Source organism: Callithrix jacchus, chromosome 11, assembly GCF_049354715.1.
Source record: "Callithrix jacchus isolate 240 chromosome 11, calJac240_pri, whole genome shotgun sequence".
Lineage (NCBI taxonomy): Eukaryota > Metazoa > Chordata > Mammalia > Primates > Cebidae > Callithrix > Callithrix jacchus.
This window is the reverse complement of record NC_133512.1, coordinates 124,337,678-124,361,201: the sequence shown is the minus strand read 5'-3', so window position 1 is coordinate 124,361,201 and position 23,524 is coordinate 124,337,678. Positions and strand designations below refer to the sequence as shown.

At 35.7% G+C, this 23,524-nt stretch overlaps 1 protein-coding gene across 8 annotated transcripts in view; it reads right to left on the bottom strand.

The window, feature by feature from the left end:
• CADPS2 (calcium dependent secretion activator 2) overlaps positions 1 to 23,524 on the bottom strand; it is a 564,672-nt gene that overhangs the window by 398,878 nt on the left and 142,270 nt on the right. The window lies entirely within an intron of this gene.

The following is a 23,524-nucleotide window of genomic DNA, read 5'->3' as shown; positions in this document are numbered from 1 at the left end:
GTACTCTCTCTTCAAAATATTAAGACATAATCTGCAGCTTTTGCAATTTTGGCTTTATACAGCTACCCATTTTTTTTAAAAAAAAGAGAACAGGCAATGATTTGACAAGTCTTCCCTCAGCTAAGAATTACATTGACAACAGTTGTCCAGAAAAAGACTTATTTAATATCACAGGATCAGAGGCCATCTGTCTTACATTTTCTATCCAAAAGTCAAGAATAAATTTCATCCACATCTCTGTATCTGAAAAATGGACTAAATGTGGAATAATATGCAGCCAAAAAGTAATAACTACTTCTAGTATATAAGAAGCAGCCTTTACAGGGATAAAAATTCTCCTTTACTTATATTTATGTAAATGAATAATATAGATCTACATCTATATAACAAGTAATGAGCCGCAAATAGTCATTATCAGGAGAAAACGATACCAATCATGTGTATCTTGGTACCTCAAAGAAAATTCTAACATTACGTCAGGAGTAACACTTAAAGAAAAAAATTTCTCATTGCAACTAACTTTCTCTCCAATCCAGAATGCTTTCTATTTCTACCCCAAGTGACAGTCGAATCCTATAATCCCCACAAAGCTTTTCTGAAAACGATGTTACTTTTTTTTCCCATTTTACGAAAGTTGCTACTTTTCTCAAATTATAAGATTTTTGAGGGGAGAACCTCACTATACTCCTTCACATTCCTGCAGGACCTAGGGCACCAATTTGTAAAAAAATCAATTTCTTATTTGATTTAGTATAACAAAGGTACTTCTCTGGCATGATTAAAGACCTGTCATGTCCTATTATTTTTCATATTCACTCTAGAAGCACAGTCTAAGAACCATCTATTCAAAATGTCTACATTATTGATTTTGCTCATTCAAATATTTATCAAGACCCTACTATGTGCATAATACTCGATCATAAGTGCATGTAATTCTAGGGCCACAGCAGTGATCACAAAGGAACAATTTCCTGTCCTAATGACCCTTTTGTGTTCCCAGTATTCAAAGATGAGGTCATGGTTGTATTTTATCCAAGAAACTGAACTTCTGATATAATAATATGCTAAATAAGGTATGAAGCAAGCACCAGAGAAGCACAGTATCTTAGTCCATTTGGGCTTTTATAATAAAATACCATAAACTGTGTAGCATATAAGCAATAGGAATTTATTTTTGCACAGTTCTGGAGGCTGAGAAGTCCATGATCAAGGCAGATTTGGTGTCTGATGAGGGCCTGCTTTCTGGCTAGTAGAAAGCACTTTTTTGCTGTGTTCTTATACTGTGGAAAGGGTAAGGGGGTCTCTCTCAGGCCTCTTTCATAAGAACACTAATTCTACTCATGAGGGCTCTGTTCCCATGAGCTAATCACCTCCCAAAGTTCCCACTTCCTAATACCATCACCTTGGGGGTTAAGATTTCAATATCTCAAGGAGAACACAAACATTTGGATCATGGCACATAGAAAAATAAATCTTGCCCCCCAGGTAGGACAGTTTAATCAATATATAGTTCTGATACCCTAATGTATCACTTTTCCTAGTATATTTCATGCAATGAAAAATAAAGCGGTCCATATAGCACCTCTATTCATAAAGTTTCCTTCATTCAGATCCCCTGGAGCTCTTAAACATTATATTTTTTAAAAAAGCTTTGTTTTATATAATTTTCACAGTCTAAGGTCTCGACAGTTTTAGAAATTCCTGAATTCTGCAAGTTTAATTAATTCTTAAGCCAGACTGCCTGAGTTTAAAATCCTGTACCTATGCTAGCTCTACAACTTGGGCAAGTTAGCTAAACTTGTGTGCCTTAGTTCCCTTACCTGTTAGACAGAGATAACAATAGTACCAAATTTTTAGGACTCCCATGAGGATTAAAACAATGCACAGTCTTTAAAGCACTTAGAACACTGCTTGGCTCATACACACAATGACGTGTGTTTACTGCCACCACCCATCATTATATTTCAATCATTGTCTTATTCACCCAATTTACTAAACATGATGCCAAGATCTGTAATAATTTTTTTCAATCTTATAATTGTAGGGAAGTTTCTATTTTGACATAATATGTTGGTATCACTTTTCCATATATAACATACATTCTTGAAGGCTAGTGATCTCTTTATGCAACTGCCTATGAATATCTCCAGCTTAACAGCTAATATTTGAATGCACATTAGGGACAAAATATTTCATGATTCATAGAGGATGCATGAAAACAGTGTTAGAACTTTCTTATTACACATTTTATAATTATAATGCACAGGCCAAGTTAAAGAAAAAAAAAAGTCTTTTTTTGTTCCCTTACATCCACAGACCACACATAAAAACAAGAGTAAAACAAAGAAGTAAAGCTTTTCATTAGATCTGCTGGCACAATATTTTTCATTGCACTGACAAAGAGCTTGGTTTCGCCAACTATTACATTCATAATCCATGTCTAACTTAAAGAACAACATTCATGTCACCAGTGATTCAAAATTTAGTTTGAGATTTAGGGAAAAGAGGAGGCTATCATGAGGGAAAGCAAGTGTTTGTATAATCCACCTAAACAACTAGATCTAGCAAGACGTAGAGGTAAATTAGTTGTTCTGGTTAGTGTCTATTTAATTGGTCAGGTTATATTAACAGATTACTCAGATGGGAAACGTAAAAGATTGATATTCCATATAAATTAAGAAGAAAAATGACATGGTTAATCTGATAATACACGAGTAGCAGTCTATACCTATAAGAATATTAAGCGGATATAGTTTTCACTGTTTCTAACAAATCTACAACTTTCAGATTGTTTCTAGTTGTCTGAGGTTTTAACTTGATTTGCTATGTCTCACTTTACTTACATTTCCATTTTAAAATCTTTTGTAAACAACTTCTTTTAATGTTTTACTACCATCATGTTTTTAACAAACGAAACAATAAGTAGGGCTATGAGTAAAACAGTTACACATAGAATCCACAGTCAAGTGGAGATATGGAAAAAACCAAAAATTTGCTTTTTGCATGTTTATGTCTTACCAAAACACATACATACAAGATGGGCTACGAAGAGTAAAAAAAAATCTTCAAGATGAGACTAGCACAAAATCCACTGCCACACATAAGTCCATTTACTCACAAGGTATTTAGTATAGTGTTCTTACAAACTGTACTAGCTAATATTTCAAGTATAGAACTTATAATTTGTTGAATGATAGAAACTCACAGAGCTATTGCATTAATAAATTCTGATTTGAGTCTTTACTTAACATTTGGTGTTTAGCACTCTATGTCGTACCTCATTTAAAATTCACAACTCTGTAATGAAGTAGACACTATCAGAATCTCATTTTATTAATGAGAAAATAGAAACCAAGCATGTAATTGGTTAAACGCTATACAGCTAGTTAGGTGGATGAACCACTGGAAGGCATCTCCCCTAGAGCTTCTAGAGGGAGTATAGCCCTACCGACATCTTGACTACAGACTTCTGGCCTCCACAACTGTGAGAGAATACATTTCTAGTTTTTGTTTTATTTTGTTTGTGATGGAGTCTTGCCCTGTCATTCAGGCTACAATGCAGTGGCGCGATCTTGGCCTCACTGCAACCTCCACCTCCCGGGTTCAAGCAATTCTCCTGCCTCAGCCTCCTGAGTAGCTGGGACTACAGGCAAGTGCCACCATGCTCGGCTAATTTTTTGTATTTTTAGTAGAGATGAGGTTTCACCATGTTATCCAGGATGGTCTTGATCTCCTGACCTTGTGATCCACCTGCCTCGGCCTCCCAAAGTGCTGGGATCACAGGCGTGACTCACTGTGCCCGGCCATTTCTGTTGTTTTAAGCAATTCAGTTATGGCAATTTGATACAGCAGCTATGTGAAATTAATAGAGCTTATCAGTTATTTAAATTTCCTATTCTTTGACTTGTGATTCGTATCCCTTATTCATACTGTTCAGGGAGTATCTGAGTTTTCATACTGATATACAGGAGTTGTGTACACACCTGAGATTTTACGCCTCTGTTGACTGTAAGCACCGTAATATCCTTCTCAGTCTTTGGCAGCCAAAAGTGCCTAGTTAGGATTGGTGAGGCCTCATAACCCTGTCTCCTAGGTAAGGTTTCTCCTTCTAGAATCCAGATGGCAAAGTGGTTACTTCAGCGTGTGGACAAGACACATGAATCCATGATTGGCTCTTCTATAACCCACATGGAAATAAGGATTTCCATGCCTTATAATTGCAAAGTAGCAAATATTACTCTGCTCATGCCTTAAAAATATGAAAAGATTCTCCTTTCTATGTACAGTCCAAACAGAGGTCATTCTGCTTTGAATAACGTCTGCAGTATACAGGTCTGCCTCTAGAATAAGAGCTGCTTTCCTATGGACAAAGACAGCTTCATTCATCTTCCATGATCAAAATTCTCCCTCACACAAGGCTTAAAACCTCTCTAAACAATGCACTGCAAAGGAAAAAAAAGCCAACTGAAGAAGTATAAAAATCAACCACAGTGCAAAGCTCCAAAGTAAAAACCCCGCATGGTCTACTCCTAGTAAGGTACCACACCAAAGCTTAAAGTCATCCACCCTGACCCTAACAGAAACAATAATGGCCTGATTTTCCTGTGCTAGCTTTTACTAAGATCTGTATTCTTTTATCTACTATTCAATATGAAAACACTAAAAATATTTTTCCCCATAAGTATGCAGCAAATTCATTGAAAGGGAAAAAAAACTGGTATTTCAAAACTGCTAAAAGAATACATTTCAAATGCTCTCATGATGAAAAATGTAAGTATGTGAGGTGATAAATATGTTACTTATCTTGATTTACTCGTTCCATATTGCATACATACATCATAACAACACATTATATATCATAAATGTATACAAGTATAACTTGTCAATTAAAAATATAAAATAAATTTTTTAAAAACTGTTCTGAAGTAATGGAAGCCTACGTATTCATTCAGTGTGACTATTCATCTATATTGCTACAGGAATATTCGTTTTATGAAAAAAGCCTGCCTTGGACCTTACTGGGGTACCACCTAACATGTGCTGTATGCATTATGCTACAATTCTGATATCCAAAACCATGGTCCACCTTGCACAGGGTAGGCCCACTGCTGCCATCACTATAAAAAAGGCAGACAAATACAACCTATACCTCCACTCCCAGACAAAATCCATTGCAAAGCTCACTACCTAAAAGAGCAGAGGCAAGGTAGCTCTCAGTCAGCAGAAAGCTCCACATAGAAAGGCAGCCATGACTGGTTTCTCCTTCCGACCTCATCTACCAGGTAAATCACCCACCAAGGAGGGAGTCAAAGGTACAGTTGGACCAGGGGCACTGTCTGTACTAATACAGTTCTTGGCAGGGGCATGGATGGGAGGGAGGCCCAGAAAGCGAAACATTGATATATAAACAAGAAAGCAGAATCCAAAGGAAATAATGGGGTTTATTCCCTACTTGGAATGTGAACATTACTTATCCTACTAGAAAACAGAATAAAATTTCAAATGTTGACAAACTCTGTTTTCTAATTTTCAATATCCCAACAAAATTTGCCACTTAGAACTTTATCATGTCTAGTGCCAGATTCCAAAGGGAATGCTTCCAGTTTTTGTCATGCAGTATGATATTGGCTGTTTGTTTGTCATAAATAGCTTGTATTATTTTGAGATACGTTCCATCAATACCTAGTTTATTGAGGGTTTTTAGCATAAAGGGCTGTTGAATTTTGTCAAAGGACTTCTCTGCATCAATTGAGATAATCACGTGGTTTTTATCTTTGGTTCTGTTTATGAGGTGAATTACGTTTATAGACTTGCATATGTTGAACCAGCCTTGCATTCTCAGGATGAAGCCCACTTGATCATGGTGGATAAGCTTTTTGATGTGCTGTTACAATCGGTGTGCCAGTATTTAATTGAAGATTTTTGCATCTATGTTCATCATGGATATTGGCCTGAATTTTTTTTTTTCTTGCTGAGTCTCTGCTGGGTTTTGGTATCATGATGATATTGGTCTCATAAAATGATTTGGAATCTGGCACTAGACAAGGATGCCCTCTCCCATCACTCCTAGTCAACACAGTATTGGAAGTTCTAGCCAGAGCAATCAGGCAAGAAAAAGAAATAAAGGGTATTTAAATAGGAAAGGAGGAAGTCAAATTGTCTCTATCTGCAGATGACATGATTGTATATTTAGAAGAGCCCATCATCTCAGCCCAAAAATCTCCTGAAACTGATAAGCAACTTCAGCAGTCTCAGGATACAAAATCAATGTGCGAAAATCATAAGCATTCCTATACACCAATAATAGAATTAAAGAGAGTAAAATCAAGAGCAAACTGCCATTCACAATTGCTACAAAGAGAATAAAATACCTAGGAATACAACTAACAAGGAATGTAAAGGACCTCTTCAAGAAAAACTACAACCAATGCTCAACGAAATAAGAGAGGACACAAACAGATGAAGAAACATTCCATGTTCACGATTAGGAAGAATCAATATCATGAAAATGGCCATACTGCCCAAAGTAATTTACAGATTCAAGGCTATCCCCATCAAGCTACCAATGACCTTCTTCACAGAACAGAAAAAAAAACACCTTAAACTTCATATGGAACCAAAAGAAAGCCTGCATAGCCAAGTCAATTCTAAGCAAAAAGAACACAGCAGGAGGCATCACACTACCAGACTTTAAACTATACTACAAGGCTAAAGTAATCAAAACAGCATGGTACTGGTACCAAAACAGAGATATAGACAAACGGAATAGAACAGACTCCTCAGAGGCAACACCACACATCTACAACCATCTGATCTTTGACAAACCTGACAAAAACAAGCAATGGGGAAAGGATTCCCTGTTTAATAAATGGTTTTGGGAAAACTGGCTAGCCATGTGCAGAAAGCAGAAACTGGACCCCTTCCTGACACCTTACACTAAAACTAACTCCACATGGATTAAAGACTTAAACATAAGACACAATACCATAAAATCCCTAGAAGAAAATCTAGGCAAAACCATTCAGGTCATAGGAATAGGCAAGGACTTCATGAACAAAACACCAAAAGCATTGGCAACAAAAGCCAAAGTAGACAAATGGGACCTAATCAAACTCCACAGCTTCTGCACGGCAAAAGAAACAGTCATTAGAGTGAATTGGCAACCAAGAGAACGGGAAAAAAGTTTTGCAATCTACCCATCTGACAAAGGGCTGATATCCAGAATCTACAAAGAATTAAAACAGATTTACAAGAAAAAAACAAGTCCATTCAAAAGTGGGTGAAGGATATGAACAGACACTTTACGAAAGAAGACATACATGAGGCCAACAAACATATGAAAAAATGCTCATCATCACTGGTCATTAGAGAAATGCAAATTAAAACTACACTGAGAGATCATCTCATGACACTTAGAATAGCAATCATTAAAAAATCTGGAGATAACAGATGCTGGAGAGAATGTGGAGAAATAGGAACATTTTTACACTGTTGGTGGGAGTGCAAGTTAGTTCAACCATTATGGAAGACAGTGTGGTGATTCCTCAAGGACCTAGAAATAGAAATTCCATTTGACCCACAGCAATCCCATTACTGGGTATATATCCAAAGGATTATAAATCGTTCTACTATAAGGGCACATGCACACAAATGTTCATTGCAGCACTGTTTACAATAGCAAAGACCTGGAACCAACCCAAATGCCCATCAATGACAGACTGAACAAGGAAAATGTGGCACATATACACCATAGAATATTATGCAGCCATAAAAAACAATGAGTTTGTGCCCTCTGTAGGGATATGGATGAATCTGGAAACCATCATTCTCAGCAAACTGACACAAGAACAGAAAATCAAACACCACATGTTCTCACTCATAGGCAGGTGTTGAACAATGAGAACACATGGACACAGGGAGGGGAACATCACACACTGGAGTCTGTTGAAGGGAAATAGGGTAGGGACAGCTAGGGGGTGGGGAGTTGGGGAGGGATAACATGGGGAGAAATGACAGATATAGGTGAAGGGGAGGGAGGCAGCAAATCACACTGCCATGTGTGTACCTATGCAACTATCTTGCATGTTCTTCACATGTACCCCAAAACCTAAAATGCAATAAATAAATTTTAAAAAAGAACTTTATCATAAAACAAATGGCAAAACAACAACTCTTTGCTATGTGAATACTTCCTAATATATGATTTTTTATATTCATACTTTTGAATTCAGGGTACAATTTATCCTGCAGCTTATTTTCAAAATGTCATTATCTTTCACTTGCTACAATTTTGAGTTAATATTTCAAATAGGTTTGTCAAAACCCAATTAAGAAGTTAAATCCTCTTCTCAATTTGATCTTACCAAGAAAGTAAAGATGACAAATATTTAGTAGTAATGCCTAAGTAGTCTGACAACTTCAAAGATGTGCAAATTGAGAGTAAAAACTCATAAAAACCAGACTACAAATATTTATTGTGCATTTTTCAAATACTTTAGAATTGCTGCATTTTTCAAATACTTTTAGAATAGATAAGGACATTAAACTGATAAGACCATGTAAAAATATTTCCAAAAATTATAAGAAACTTATGACACAACTTACATACAAAGCTGCTTAAATTTTTCTATCTGGAAGTTATGTCGGAACTGAAAGGGTAATAACTAACTTTCATACCCAGATGTAAATAGTAAAAATAAAATAGCTTCAAGATTCAGGAGGGTAAGCAACACTCTAATATAGAAAATCTTCTTATACAACCTGAAGCAACTGAAATTTTTCCATTCTTTCATCATTTATCTAATGGGCCTTAAATGTATAAATGCACCTTGGTGGAGGCATAATCATTTTCTCTGTGTAGTAAAATTCCTGGGCAGAAGGCATTGAAACGCAAGTCAATTATCCTAGCACAAGAACAGTATATCCTACATTCTTTTCTGTTTGGAGACAAGGTCTTGCTCTGTCACATAGGCTGGAGTGCAGTGGCATGATCAGAGCTCACTGTGGCCTCAACTTCCCGATTTCAAGTGATCCTCTTGCTTTAGCCTCCGAAGTAGCTGGTAAGCTGGTATTACAGGTGTGTACCACCACACTTGGCTAATTTTTTTTGTTTGTTTGAGAGACAAAGTCTCTCTATGTTTCCCAGACTGGTCTCCTCATGCTTCAGTCTCCTAAAATGTTGGGATGACAGGCATGAGCCACCACATCTGGCCCCCTCATTCTTTGCTTTAAAAAAAAAACACATTTAGATACGAAGGTAGAAGCTTTATATATGTAGTTTATGTGATTGTCATTATACAATTTAACTACTACATCTTAATTTGACTACTCAGAGAACTTCTTGTCAGCATTCTCCATCATATTCCTACACATCTGGAAATTTCTTGACACGGAAAAATAATGAGAAGGGGGAAAATGATGTGGGAAGGGCAAAAGGGAAACAGTTGGGTGGGGAAGAGAGGGAAAAAAGAGGTAGGAGAGAAGTAGAAAGAAGGAGAAAGAAAGACGGGGAGGCTTAGAAATAGTAACCTATAGGATGTGGCCAGTGAGCTCAATCTTACAGGACAGGAAGAGTTCTCCAGGTAGATAAGGGTAGCCATGGCCTTCTGAACAGGGGACAGAATAAGAAAAAGCAAGTTGTATATTGCATACTTGGTAACCACAGGTTTTTCTCCATTGCTAACAGTCAAGAAAGTGTAACAAAGCTCAGTGAAATGAGTATACAAGAGTTGGCAGGGAACTAATCAAATAGGGCCATGTTAAGCCTTTTATAATTGGAGCATTACAACACAACACTAAAGGAAGAACCAAATGCTGTGGTCACACTGAAGCACTGACCACCGACTACCTCTTAGAAGACCATGTTACGAGCACGAGACTCTAATCATAAGCTTGTATGGGATAACAGAGAACAGATACGAAGGAATGAATCTGTTTCCTAGAAAGAATCTGCCCAACAATCAACGGTCATGGTGGACTCTATCCTGCTTTCTCTTCCAATGTGGCTTCTGTAGAACCTGCTGCATTGATGATAATAATTACTTGACATCTACTGTTTTGATGATAAAACTTTTAAGGACTGAAATCCTATGCCATAAACATAGACAATTTTGAAGAACTGAGTAAAGGAAAAGCCACAGTGTATATCCCTCTACATTAGTTACAGTTCCCTTTGAATTTTCATCGGTGGCATGGGCAAGACAGGGTCTCTGGGTATAGGAAAAGGGAGCTACAGCCACCAGTCACTGCAGAGGGCCCTGCGGGGATGGGGGGGGCAGCTTGACTGGTGCCAAGAGCTCTGAAAAGAGGGGAAAGGAGAAACAAAGTAGTGAGGGGAGAAACGGGTGGGAGAGAGAGGGAACTAGAGGCTTCATGCATGAGGAGAACAAATTGGAAGTCCCCAACACAGCCCTTCCTTTATGCTCTGAAGTTATTCAAATCATCTACTTCCTCTGACTATCTATCCCCCTATACTTCTGTTAAAAAAAGGCAAGGGGGTAAGTTTGCACCAGGGCTGCCACCTTAGTGCACTGGCACGTGCAATGACGCCAATTTAGAAAACAAAGGCATTCTGGGAAGAAGGCAAGAGAGAAAAGGCTGGTCTCCATTTTCCTTCCTAACACGCATGAGCAAAGGTTAAGTGTATTTAATATCTTTATTCTTGGAGAATCTTTCACATCCATCTACAATCACCGACTTAGTAACTTCTGTCCATGCTACACCATCAAATGTGCATATAACTTGATTAGGAAAGCAGAGAATCAGGACAGTAATTAAGTTCTATGTGATATAATAACTTTGAGAACAGAAAACTCAATAACCAAGCTATAATCTCAACAGAATGTAAATAATTAAATGTATTCCAAGGTGGCTGAAAAAAAAATCATGACTGAAAAAAGGAAAAAAAATCATCATTTATGACTTCATCAAAATCTTACAGAGATTAAAGATCATTTGGGAAAGAAAAGCTACCTCTCTGCAATCATTTATTGTAACTTAGAAAATATAAGCTCATATAAACCATCTCAAAGAGGAAAGAACTTGCTCAAAAAGGAGTTATTGCAATGGAAACTCTAGTTATTAAAATAATATTTCCTAAACATTAGGCTTGAATTAAATACTACAGTCTCCTCCTAACTTTGAAGCACTGGACTATTTCAATTCCAAATAATCAGTAGATACTTGAATGCTGGCTGAGTAGAAATAGAACAGAGAGGATTGTTATACTAAAGGTGCCAATCAGACCTAAAGGGTCATTTTAGAGTAAACTATTTTAAAGACAGTAATTGTATGCCATAATAAAACCACAATATCATTAAATTACACTTTTAGTTATAATTGCTAGATGCAATTTGAGAGGACATGCAAAATATTTCTGAACAAAATTAAAAACATATGAAAATAGTATTAATGCTGTTATAATTGTATATTCTTTCTTTTTCTGAGACGGAATTTCACTGTTGTTACCCAGACTGGAGTGCAATGGCACGATCTCGGCTCACCGCAACCTCCACCTTCTGGGTTCAAGCAATTCTCCTGCCTCAGCCTCTCGAGTAGCTGGGACTACAAGCGCGCACACCATGCCCAGCTAATTTTTGTATTTTTAGTAGAGACGGGGTTTCACCTCGTTGACCAGGATGGTCTTGATCTCTTGACCTCATGATCCACCCGCCTCAGCCTCCCAAAGTGCTGGGATTATAGGCGTGAGCCACCGCGCCTGGCCTTATAATTGTATATTCTTAAATATACCCTGACAATAATTAAGATTTAAGGTACTGTGAAAGTATAAAAGATAACTTCACACACACACACTCAGAACATCTGGGGTCTTTTAATATACCCCTAAAAAACCCCTCCTGTAATATTCCTAAAAGTGAATTACCTAGTTTCTGATTAAAAACTGAATATTCATAACATTACTGCCACACATAGAACCACCAATGAGAGAGAACAAGTTGAAGTGATTATTGCTGTTTTGAATATCAAATTTACTGTTATAAAGCTGGGGTGTTTTTTTACACATCAAAAATTGCCAAATATTGGCAGTTTCATATGATTGGACACAAAAGCTATCACTTGAAATGTGTTAATTATGTTAACATGCTTAATCTTCATTTTCACAGCTTCATGAGAAATTAATATATCAATTTCTATGTGCATAATATTTTCATTTTGAGGTGGGCATCATCACATTCAAGTCCTCCAAGTTTGCTCAACACAAAAAGGAAAACTTAAAAGAAAGACATCATCCTCAACAGTACCCCACTCCAAGATGGTAAAGTGGGACAGGAAAATTCTAATAATTAATTGCTGTTTATAAATCTTTCTCTCCCAGTAGACTGTGGGCTCATGGAAGTCAAGGACCTTGCCTTGTTCATCTTCTTATTTCCAGGCAATATCTGACTAGCACTTAAACATACGTTCATTTAATTAATTATTTATTCAGATAATTTGATTGCTTAGTGTCTACTCTATGTTCAGTACTGTACAAGCCATGATATCCTGCTCTGAAGCAGCTTATAGTTATCAGAAAGTAGTACACATAATAATAGAAATTAAGTGAATTGTGCAAAACCATGGCAGATAATTGTGGGAAAGCAATGCTGTAGGTATTAATAGTAATAGCAGCAAACATTAGCTCAGGCAGTGTACTTAGCAATTTAACTTCATTAACTGCTTTAATCATCAACCATCCTTGGAGGCAGATACATTATTATCTCCATTTTACAGATGAATAAACTCAAGTACAGGAAGGTTACATAGACGCCTTCAGTCACACAGATCTGGAAGTCCAATCCAGATAGAACAAAACTTCTAACATTTTTTCCATCTGTTTTTTTTTCCCCATTTGTATAAACTCTATTTCCTCTATGCTGAAACCTCCACACAGTAGTAAGTCAAGAGATTTCTAACCATTTTTGAAGCATGTACCTTCAGGCAGTCTGTTGAAGCCTAGTGATTGTGATCTCTTCTCAGGATTATGCTTTTAAATGCATAAAAATTAGTAGATATATATGCATAGACAGATTGATTGATTGATTGATTGATTTAGGGGTATAAGTGTAGTTGTGTTATATCATGGATATATTTAATGGACCATCTGGGCTTTTAACACACCCATCACCCAAAGAATGTACACTGTACCCAAAAGATAGTATTTCATCCCTCACTTCCATCCCACTTTCTCATCTTTTGAGAAATGCAAATTAAAACCACAATGAGATAGCATCTTACACCAGCCAGAATGGCTATTACTAAAAAGTCAAACAATGGCCAGGTGCAGTGGTTCAGTACTATAATCTCAGCACTTTGGGAGGCTGAGGCAGGAAGATCACCTGAGCCCAGGAGTTTGAGGCTGCAGTGAGCTATGATCACTCCAGTATACTCCAACCTGGGCCACAGAGTAAGACCATGGTCCTGACTCACATGTTGATTACAAATGCCAGGAATGTGCCCTAACCCATACTGAAACAGAAATTACTTAAGAGCAAAGTAGAACCAGTATGTCCTGGAAGATGCCTGGATGGCACCTCACAGATAGTAGTTACATATTTACAAGATAAATTCATACACATTTTATATCATCCTCATGTCCTTAAAAAGACTGGGTATCAAAATGTGGCACATACACACCACGGAATGCTATGCAGCCATAAAAAATGATAAGTTTGTGTCCTTGTAGAGACATGGACGAATCTGGAAACCATCATTCTCAGCAAAATGACACAAGAACAAAAAAAATCAAACACCAAATGTTTTCACTCATAGGCAGGTGTTGAACAATGAGAACACATGGACACAGAGAGGGGAGCATCACACACTGTGGTCTGTTGGGTGGGGCAGGGGAGGGACAGCAGGGGGTGGGGAGGTCAGGGAGGGATAACATGGGGAAAAATGCCAGATGTTGGTGACGTGGGGATGGAGGCAGCAAACCACATTGCCATGTGTGTACCTATGCAACAATCCTGCATGATCTGCACATGTACCCCAGAACCTAAAGTACAATTTAAAAAAAAGACTGGGTATCTCCTAAACAGCTTGAATTCTTTTTGGAAATAGTGTTTATTCAAGATGCTAAATCTTAACTCACCAGCTTAACCACTCTAAATAAAACTCCTATCTCCAATCTGGATTCAGATGTAAAAGAATGCTTTTCCCAATTATCTTATGAAAATAAGATTCTCCGTACTGTCTTATAGACACAGTCAAGGACAAAAATGAGTATTTTTGACAACTGTAAGGGGGACTATGTCTTTAGTATGCTTTATTTTGTGTCAAATGAAAATTATCCTCCCAATAAGTACTTTTATAGTAATCAATATAAAAGTAATTAAATTTTACAAACAAAACCAATAGCATACTAGGAAACAGATGATCAATGACTATCTTCGCTAATCATAGGCTTGCATATGTTACTTGTTTAATGCTCCATACTTTCCAAAAGCGTAATCTATCTATTTTTATGACAATGAGAGAGAAAACCTTTAAATACATCAAGGTGAGGCCAGCCCCCACTGTGACTATGCTAACACAGATACATGTGTTTTCTCTCGAGATCTATCCCTGAAGTTAAAAAAAAAAGAGAAAAAGCTTTAAAAATAGAAGCTTAATGATAAAAAGAACTACTGAGTAAATCTGATAGAGGATTAGCAAAGGACATGCATGAAACTGAGTTAAGAGTAACATTTGAGGATGTATAGAACTTATGATGCTTTCAGGATCATAAAGCCAGGGAAATGGGATTATTTCCTCTTAAAAACTTTTTTGAAAAAGAACATAAAAGAAAATTTTAACTCTAAAATTAAGAAGAGCTTCCTGATATCGAAAAAAGAAAAACTATCCACATATAAGATAGAGTTTGTTTAATGAGGTGGATAACTATAGGTGTTCAAAGAAATGTTACTTAACCTTAAGCTGACAAGATAAATAAAGCAAAACGAGTAAAACTAAACAACTTCCTGAGGAAAGGCATTTAAAGTTAAAGAGCATTTCCCTGATTAATAAAGGAGTAATCCTGTAAAATGGAATCTGTGATCAAATGGACTTCCTCATCAGAAGGCTGCAGTGGTGCCATGGCTCAGAATTCCTCTAAGTACTAACTTGGCATTTTTCCCTCATGAAAGATTTGCTGACGCTGGGTTTAAAGAACCAAGAGTATCAAAGAGCCTGATAAACAAACGTGCCCTTAAAAGGATTATAAACAGATATGAGCATAAATTCTTTCTGAATTGTTGTGCCAGTTTAAAGTATTAAGACTATGGCATAGCACAAACATAAGCATCTCAGATCCGTCAAGGTCCTACCTTTGCAATGTGTTAGCTAAACTGAGCACCCTCTCCTTGGGCCTGGGAATTACTCAAGTAAATTGTGTGTGCTTCTGTTCTTGGTGGCTACCTAGCTTGGGTCAAATATCTCGGCCACTGGTGAAATTGATAATTTACACCAGGTTTACTTACCCACACCCCACCTATATTCATAAACTATCCTTTCATAAGAATATGGAAGCAGAAGAAAACAGAATAAAGAGTTAATAGAGTTCTAGCCCTGCCCTCTGCCATAAATTTGCTAAGTAGGCATGAAAAACCGACACTCTCAGTTTCACCTAAAAATGCATGAAGAGAGAGGAGGAAAATTCTCAAACAACATGATTTCCTCAGCTATCTTCAAGCAACAAAACTCTACAATTCACGCATTCATTATCCAGTCTTCATAACAAAATGGATGCCATCAAGAATGCAGACAACTTTACAGAACACACTCACAGGCAGCAGATACCCAGATATCATATACAGCAATAGAAATCTCAGACACGAAAACAAGTTGTGCAAGTTCTTACACAATGCTTAATTTAAAATGCCATCCTTAGAATATAAGAAAATATAAAGTGAAATACAACAGTTAATATCAAAAGTAACAAATACAATGAGATCTGCAGAGCTCAGTGCAAATTTAGAATCTCATTTCTCATTACTGGTTATGGATTTCATCTATGAATGTGTTGACATTTTTTATCTCCTCTTGCCATAGGCTGCCAATCTTGGTTTACTCAGTGATCACCAACTCACTACAAAACAATAGCCCTTTTCCACAGCATTATTGCAAAGTTTAAAAGGTATTTCGACAGGTCAAACATCCCTTGAAGTATGAAAAGTAAATCTTTCTATTCCACAGTAAAATGACAAAAAATTTCATCAAAATATTTAAATGTCAATCTTCCCAGCTTCTCTCTCTCTCTAGCTTACAAACATAAGGCCAAGCAACACAATATACCTATCAAGGTTAAAAAATTTAGGTAATTACATAAAATTTAAAAAGCTTTAAAAGGCTGTTAGTATTTACAAAGAAACCAATAAACAACTGCAATTATTTTTAAGTAAATATGAAGAGTTGAGGTATGCTATGGGAAGAAGGGAGATAAGTGAAAAGAAATGATACCAACATGATGGCTGGTGGTGGAAAATTGGAGCAGATATTCCCAAATTCCTTGGGAAGAAAGTAAGAATGTGTATAAAGATTCAAAAATGATGACCTGAAGATTTATCATGAAACTAAAGTATCAAGTCATGCTCCTTTACGTGTTCTTCAAATTTTGGGGGACTACAAGAACACACAGGATAAAGGGAAAGAGAAGTACAAAGATACAAATTAACACTCAAACACTTGTACAACTGGAAGGAGCTTTGTTTTTTTCCATTTTATTTTATATTTATCTTTTGATACATTATATTTGTACACATTTATGGGGTACTTGTGATATTCTGTTATAGGCATAAGGCAACACGAATGATAATTTTCCTACATTTGTAATGATCAAGTCAGGGTATTTACGATGTCTATTGCCCAAGTATTTATTATATTACAAGTCACCTCTCTTCTGTTTTGAAAAACACATTAACTATAGGCGCCCTTCTCTGCTATCAAACATTAGAACTTACTCTTTCTAACTGTATGTTTATATCCATTATCCAACCTCTCTTTACTCCTTACCCCATACGCACTCTTCCTAGCCTCAGGTATCTATCATTCTACCTGCTACCTCCATGTGATCAACTTTTTAGATTCTACATATGAAGTAAATAATGTAGTATTTGTCCTTGTGTGTCTGGCTTATTTCACTTAACACAATGACCTCCAGTTCAGTCTATGTGCTGCAGATGATAGATTTCATTTCTTTTAATGTTCAACAGTATTCTATTGTGTATATTACCATGTTTTCTTTATCCATTTATCTGTTGATAGACAGTTATGCTGATTCCATATCTTTGCTACTGTGAATAATGCCACAATAAACATGACAATGCAGGTATCCTTTAGATATGTTGTTTTAATTTCCTTTGGATAAATACCAATTAAGGGATTGCTGAATCTTATGGCATGTGTTCTTTAAATTTTTTGAGGAATCTCCATACTGTTTTCTGTAGAAGTTGTACTAGTTTACATTCCCACCAAGAGTATATAAGAAATCCCTTTTCTCCACATACTTGCCAATATCTGCTATTGTTTGCCTTTTTAATAATAGCCATTCTAACTGAGGTAGGAGGATATTTCATTGTGGTTTTGATTCTGTCACATACCTCTTGGCCATTTACATGTCTTGTTTGGGGAAATGTCTATTTATACCCTTTGCCCATTTTTAATGGCATTATTTGTTTTTTTTTTTTACTGTTGAGTCATTTCAGCTTCTTGTATATTCTGGATATTAGTTCTATCTTCCACCTTCTACAGATAGGGAAATGGTTCCATAGCGTGACATAAGTGGCACCAAGATAGTCAGCTCTTGAGTAGAACCTAAGTCACAGAGGTACTAATCCCAGAGGGTTGCTAACTGGAATGAAGAGGACAACCAGCAGAGGGAGGTATAATGTAAACCACTGTCACCAATGATTTATAATTATGGAAATAGAATCCAAAGAAAATAGAGTGAAGCTACTCTCTACGTGAAATGTGAATGTCTTTCATTCTAAGGGAACAGAAAATGAGTGAATATTGAGGTAAAAAACTTACCAAAAAATGCAAATTACAAAAAACAAAATGAAGAAAATAATCACCTCATAACAGAGAGTTAAGCATCTTCTTAGAATATAAAGAATGCCTATATGAATCAGTATTAAGAAAACGAACATGTAAATGGGACATAGGACATGAACAGATAATTCACAAAGAAATATGAATGACCAGTATAGAAACATTAAACTTCGCTATCAGTAAAATAAAAATAAGGAAACCTAACAGTTGGCATTTATCTTATGATAATACTAAGTGTGCAAGTAAAAGCAGCACTCATACATGGTTAAGGTAGAAAAAACTGTTACTACTTTGCTTGAGGGCAATTTGGTAATCTGTATAAAGAATTTAAACAATGCTCAGCACCTATTACCCAGTAATTCTACTTACAGAAATGTATCAAAGATAATAAATTTAAGAATATGAACAATTATTTCAGCATTTACTTTTTAATAGTAACAAATGAAAACATAAGTGTCTAACAATAAGAAGGATATTAAATAACATTTAAATACAAGCACACAATAGTCTATTATGCATTTACTTAAAACCATGTTTATAGAGAATATTTGATATTAAAGAATGCTCATGACATATAAAACAGATTCCAGTTTTATGCATACAAAACAAACATCAAACTGTTAAAAACTGTCTACAGCTATTGAAATTACACAGGTGGTATTTTTTTCTTTCTCTCTTTACATAATATACTATTTTAGAGCAGTTTTAGGATAACAAAAACATTTCTTAAATATTTCTTAAATTCTCCAACAAATATATATTACTTCTACTAAAAAGTGTTCTTAATATCAAAGTAGAAAATTCCTGAATTTCAAAATTCAAGACATTTTGCAAAAAAAGGCCAGAATTAGAACTAAATTTTTGGAATAAAAATAAGTACTTTTCCCCAAATTTCATAATAAAAATAATGAAAATAATTTTTTAAAATTTATTGAAGGAATGCTCATTTGTCCCATTATAAAGCAGGAAATCTGAACAAGAGGTGGTGGGGGTGGTAGCAACAAGGTTTACTTTAATACTTCTTTGATAACTTTTAAAAGATTAAATACCTCTCTAACTCTCATTTATTCTTTGGAGCCAAGATAGAACATAAACAAATGAAAACAATGAGAAAACTATACAACCTTTTTGAAAGTTGTGAACAAAGCCAAGTCACAAAAAGTTGAAAAAAGAAAAAGATCTAGCATCCATATTTTATATGAAAGCAGAACTTGAAAGTTCGTATTATGCTGAAAGCAGCTAGTAAGGAACTGTACATTGTATTTTGGATATCTTCATGAGAAAGTTCATTTACTTTTGCACAAGTCCACTATAAATCACATTGTCATTTGTTATATTTGGATAAAATCCCCCTGAGTTCTGTGAAACGGAAGCAACTATCTGATGGGAAGAACACTTGGAAAGCAACAAATTGCAATAAACTTATGTTTACCCATCTGCAGAGTCAGCTGAAGTTTCCTAAATTGAAAAAGGAATACACCAAAACCAAAAGAATTTAAAGAAACGCCAAAAATGAAGAGAAAACACTTGTAGAACTTTGTCCATTTTAGGACCTCCCTTTAGACAATGAGATGCTTAAAGAAAAATTAATGAAGAGGGAAAAAAACCCTTCAAATAACAAAAATGATGAAAGTACAGCTGCAGAATTAAACAACACTTAGTAGTTGGGTATGCTGCCTGCCATTTCTTTCTTCTCTTCCTATTCTGGTCCTTCCCTCTATCATCATGTCTCCCCAGTTAGGTGGTTTAGATATTTGGGTCATTTTTTTTCTAATTATGCCAACTGCATGAGAAGAAATATTGATAAAATTTCACAAACATATTTATTCTTGTTACTTAAAATACTTAAGGCATCTTATTAAAAATGTGATATAAATTTTATTACATAAAAATAACTGTCATTCCTTATTATAGGCTTTTATGTAACATGTTGAACAGTATTCATAGTGAATATTAATTATAACTGACATAGACACACACACACACACAACATCCACCCAAGAAAATACCATATAGAGATACAAAAAAAAAAATTAATCCTGCAATAACCTAGTTGAAAGAAATTATTTCCTTTAAAAAAAGTACCAAGAAGAAATAATTTTGTCAAATAATTTGGAGAAAAAGAAATACATCTTGGGTTTTATATCAACATCCCAGGTATTAAAGTAAACCAAATATCTGAAGGTAGAACCACTATAAGAATAGAAGACAGGACCCTGAAAACAAGATGGCGCCAAAAGCGAAGAAGGAAGCTCCTGCCCCTCCTAAAGCCAAAGCCAAAGCGAAGGCTTTAAAGGCCAATAAGGCAGTATTGAAAGGTGTCCACAGCCACAAAAAAAAGAAGATCCACATCACCCACCTTCAGGCGGCCCAAGACACTGCGACTCTGGAGGCAGCCCAAATATCCTCTGAAGAGCACCCTCAAAAGAAACAAACTTGACCACTATGCTATCATCAAGTTTCCACTGACCACTACTGAGCCTGCCATGAAGAAGACAGAAAGATAGAAGACAACAACACACTTGCGTTAATTGTGGATGTTAAAGCCAACAAGCACCAGATCAAACAGGCTGTGAAGAAGCTCTATGACATTGACGTGGCCAAGGTCAATACCCTAATTCAGCCTGATGGAGAGAAGAAGGCATATGTTCGACTGGTTCCTGATTATGATGCTTTGGATGTTGCCAACAAAATTGGGATCATCTAAACTGAGTCCAGCTGGCTAATTCTAAATATATGTTTATCTTTTCACCAAAAAAAAGGTAAAAAGAATAGAAGACAGATAACTCTCAATTGTCTATAGAATATATAGACCTATAATCAAGATGGAAAAGGCTATTAATAAAAATCATTGAAGAAGTAGCAATCACAAAGCTGAGAGAGAAAAATAATAACAAACAGGTTTTGGGAAAACGTATATACAAAGAGTATGAAGATATCATTCCAATTTAATTGGTAACATATTTATTAGGATTGTTCATATATATATATTATACAAATACATTATATATCATGTGTTATGTATAATATATATTATATATAGTCAGAAATGGGTATCGTAACTAAAGGATATAAACATAAGAGAGCAAATCACCACTTAAAAATTATTAATAGTTGAAAACAGCTGCATACGACAAACAATATATATAACATCCCTGAAAACATAGATTTCAAATGATGTAAGAAGCCACAACAGATCACAGAATCATAGAATAACTAGCTTAGAAAGAACATGAAAGCCTAGCCATGTTTCATATATATCTAGCATCTTCAAGGAAACAAAAAAACATGAAATTAAGAACAATCATATTCAAAAAATTTTTTATTATAATACAAAAGTGAAACTTTTAGAAAAAGAGAATTATGGAGAAAATAAGAATAAAACAAGACCAAAATATACAGTTTCTAAATAGAGCAACAACTGCTGCAATACTCATTCACTCACTCAACAAGTATTCATTGAATATATTTGTGTGCTAAACAGGATGCAATGGTAAACAGAAACGGCTCTTTCATGGAACATATATTCTAGAAGTCATAAGCTCTAGATCAATATGGTTCTCAAATGACAGTGTGAATCAAAACTATCAAAGCTGTGTATGGGTGTGATCCCAAAAGAGCCAATTCCTCAAGATGGATCCCGTGGCTAACTCAGTTTACACTCAAATTGAGTCAAGTGGCCATTTGCTGACTAGAAGCCATTCATGTTATTCTGAGTTCCCTGAAAATTCACAACTCTGTTTAACTTAGGACTTTAAGAACTCACCTGAACCCACTAATCAGAGCTCACCTACCTTGTCCAATCAGGGCCCAGTTGTATCCAACCAATCAGAAATTGGTTGTGTTGACCAATCGGAACTAAGCAAGTTTGAATCCTTTATTTGCATAGATGGACCTGACTGGAAACCTAGTGCAAAATTTTTCACTATAAAATCAGAGCCCATGACTTGAGTCAAGGATTTCTAGGCCACAGTAAGCTATGATCACATCACTGCACTCCAGTAAGGGTGACAGAATAAGACCTTGTCTCAGAAATAAATTATATCAAAAATTAAAATAAAATAAATAAATTTCGTTTCAGAGAACTGAAAACATACTGCAGTACGTTTCCCAAGTGACTGTGAAGGACCATCAGAATCAAGCTGTGATGAAAAACTCACCAGTTCATTCTATTTTGGGGCAGTGCAACCAAACTCTAGATATATTAGGTTGAACTCTTCCCAACTACAGTTTCCAATTAAGTCCCAGTTTTACTCTTGGGATTGCATACAACACCACAAACCCAATCTTTCTATAGGCCAAACACCCACAGCTCCTTCATCTTACACATGGTATGTTTCAAGCCTGATCACCCTAAATTTGTCTACAGTTTTTATTTACATATCGTACCCAGAAGAAAACATAATCCTCATGTAGAACACAATGGGGATACTCTCTCCTTCACTGGAAATACAATACTTTTATTAGCACAGCTAGTGTGTCTTTTTTTTTTTGTTGTTCAATCTGTATTCTGTTTAAATGTGTGCCTTTTTCTAACCTGTGGCCACATCATATTATGCTTACTTAAAAACTCACTTATTTTGAAATACTTTTAGGTTTACACAAAAGTTACAATGGTAGTACAAAAAATTCCTGCATCCCCCTGATCACCCAATTTCAGTTTCCCTAACATTATCATCTTTGATTGCAGCAATGCATTTATCAAAACCAGATATGAGCCTGCTGTTTCACAAAAAACTTTCTATCTTTTTATACAAATTTCTTCCCTGAGCTACTTTTCCTTCATCCCAAATAGAGACTTCTGGTTTTTCTTTAGTTTAAGTACATGAGGCAAATGTAGAAATTTACAGTTAATATGCTAAGATTCAAATCCTCAATTTTACATGATGAAATCTTCCTCTGACTCTTCCAAGGTGAAATGTAAAGTCCTGTATGTGTTAAAATTTTGGGCTCCTATACTTGTTAAGATATTCTAAGTCAATGTCCAGTTGGATACACCCACGCTTGCCTTTAGATTTATGTCACATACATAACTTCCATTCTTTCATTTAATTCAATAGGCTGCGGCTTGGGGTAAGGTAAACTTCTCTAGAGTTGCAATAATTAACTTCTAATGCATACCATCACTATTACAAATCTGCATACCATCACTATTACAAATCCAATCAGTTAACTGTACATACAATTACTTAATATTTTTACACAAAAATATTTCTGCCTGAGGTAAGTTCAGACCCATTGTATCTCTACATTTTCCCTTGCTTATTAGTCAAATATATATTTGTATATTATGCCTCTTTGGCTGAAAGGTGTTGAGTACCCACACAATGAAAGGAATTCATTCCTTCAAATGACTCTGAAACGCTTAGACAAAAAAGGAACTCTCTAAACTAACAGCTAGGGCAACTTACTAAAGCAATTAATGACCATGTGTGAAAACTGGTGCTCATAGGAAATCCATGGAGAATTTCTATGAGTCACAAGCTAGAATCAGAAGAAA